The 2,596-nt window shown below is 34.4% G+C and overlaps 1 pseudogene; it reads left to right on the top strand.

Annotated features, from left to right (window-relative positions):
* Positions 1 to 1,104: 1,104 nt before the first annotated feature.
* LOC120188814 lies at positions 1,105 to 2,326 on the top strand (annotated as a pseudogene).
* The last annotated feature ends 270 nt before the right edge of the window (positions 2,327 to 2,596 follow it).

Here is a 2,596-nt window from a genome sequence, read left to right as displayed (position 1 = left end):
CGCACAATGTATTTGAATAAGTTAGGCTTATTGGTACAATAAGCCCTTGAATTGCTTAGTAAGTGGTAAAGTTTACAACTATTGCACGCTATAAGTTAATACCCAACGTATTTGAATAAGTTAATACTCATTAGCCAAGTTTGTGTCTTTAGTTTTTGGGTTAAAGTTATAAAAGCAAAAGATCTCACATTGGTAAGGAAAATAAAGACTAAGCAGGTCTTTGCGTATAGAAGGAAGTTTAAGCTTTTATCTTTAATTAAGCAAAAGAGTGAAAGGACCTGTATTGCTTGAGAAACCAAAAGCAGGGGGACTTAATGACCATTTAAAGAACTTGTATCCTCTGGTTTTAAGTGCCTCAAAAAGTAAAAACAAGCGTTAACTTGTTCATTTCATTTAATTTTCTTTTCTTAATAGGTTGACTCAGATTAAAAACTGCAAAAGTCTATAATTGAACTATCCTTCTAATTTAATTTTTTTACTATTTGTAATGTCAAAAAATTACATTTGTGATATTATTGAAAAGATATAATATATCATCCCGCTAAATCAACTGGTCTTCGATTATTCACCGTGTTTTCTTAATAAAGCCTATAGTCAATGTCATGGGTTGCAATTTCCCAACTTAAAAAGTGAAAACTGAAGTCATAGCAGCCAAGACCACTAAGGCCCCGTTTGTTTCACGGATTAAAACATTCTTGGGAGGAATCTTTTTTTTCCGTTTAACTTACCCACGTTTGGATGATTATTATTCCCAAGTGAGGGTAAACATTGAATACCAACATTAGTTTTTTTTTTCTGTTTTACTGGGAATGTTAGTCCCCCAGCTCCCTTATGTATTTGAACATTCTCGGTCCCCGTTTTCTAAAATACCCTTCTCCCCGCTTGGTTATGGCTAGCGCCTTATCGATTTCCCTCTTTTAGCTTCAGCGTTCTATTGTTATTAATATTTCAGGCTTTGTTCTTACAATTTGATTGTGGTTTTGTTCTGTTATGCTCGGGCTTTTATCTATTCGAAATTTTCTTTATTTCATTTGGCTCGGAAGTTATTAGTTGTATTTAGATCAATATGAAGAAAATGGAATTATTTGATACTCTTTTTTTGGTTTTGTTTATGGTTGCAGTTTCACCAGTACCAAGTTGTTGGAAGGGCTCACCCAACGGAGAGCGATGAACATCCCAAGATTTACAGGATGAAGCTTCGGGCCACCAATGAGGTTTGAGCCAAATCCAAGTTTTGGTTAGTGATTATTTTCATGGACATCTGTGTTTTTTATTTGATTTAGTATCTCATTTGAATGAAGCTTTGAAGTTTTCTGACTTTTGGGTGTTGTTGAATATATTCATCAGGTACTTCCTGAGGAAGCTGAAGAAGAATAAGAAGAGCAACGGTCAAGTCCTTGCCATCAATGAGGTATATTTGCCTTTTATAATTCACTATTTATTAACTGATTTATTGTTGGGATGTTGTGTTGAAAATTGAAATTTCATTAGGTAAATTACCCTTTTCATTTCGATTAATGTTCAAAACTATTTTGCTGGAATTGTTGATGTTTAGCTCGTGTTTGCGCAATTTACTCTGTAATTTTGTTTGATAGAAGGGAACTTGTATAGCAAAGAAACATATGATCTTCAAGGTTTTCATGCCAAATTTATTTACACTTTTAAAAAGTTCATACATCTTTTTTTGGCCGATTGAGATTTCATTGAATGATTTATTTGGTCTCATAACTTTTGGGGGCTTCATATGTAAGATCGAATTAAAAAAACAGTTCATCAAAATCAGTTTGTAACTTTTTATAACTAGATGCTTGCAACTAGTTCTCAATATTTTACTTTGTTGTGATCTCTTAGCTCTGTACTGGGGAAACTTCATCAGAAAAAGAGAAGTTATTGTTAATGCTTGACACACAAGGGAACATGATTTCAGATTCATTCTTTGATTTTCATTTGCAATGCATGATATTTAAGTTAAATTCATCTGAAGATTTTTTAGAAGAACCCGACCAAGATCAAGAACTACGGTATCTGGCTCCGCTATCAAAGGCGTACATGTTATCACAACATGTACAAGGAATACCGCGACACTACTTTGAATGGAGTTATCGAGCAGATGTACACCGAGATGGCTTCTCGTCACAGGGTCAGGTTCCCCTACATCTAGATTAACAAGACCGCAACCATCCCGGCTAAGCTATGTAAGAGGGACAACACTAAACAGTTCCACAACTCGAAAATCAAGTTCCCATTAGTGGTCAAGAAGGTGAGGTCACCTACCAGGAAGCTGAAGATAACCTACAAGGCGTCAAGGCCTAACTTGTTTATGTAGTGAAGTTAAGGTAATTGTAGTTCTACGATTTTTCGTAGTGAAGGTCTTATCGGTTTGTTGACCAGTTATTGTTTTCGTTTGAGAAACATAGACTATCAGGAAGGTTGAACTTTGATCTTTTGGTTTCAATATCTTGTTTTGTTTAGTTATAACAGCTAGTTTGCTATATGATTGTCGTTTTCTTTCCTTAGATTCACTTCCGAATTACTATCAATCAAACTTTTAGATAACATGGAGCAAATCTTTGATAATATCTTCTTTTTATAAGAA

This window comes from Hibiscus syriacus, unplaced genomic scaffold (genome assembly GCF_006381635.1).
Source record: "Hibiscus syriacus cultivar Baekdansim isolate YM2019G1 unplaced genomic scaffold, ASM638163v2 tig00116951_pilon, whole genome shotgun sequence".
In the NCBI taxonomy this organism is placed as follows: Eukaryota; Viridiplantae; Streptophyta; class Magnoliopsida; order Malvales; family Malvaceae; genus Hibiscus; species Hibiscus syriacus.
The sequence above is the reverse complement of the archived record's forward strand: the minus strand, read 5'-3'. Positions and strand labels throughout refer to the sequence as shown.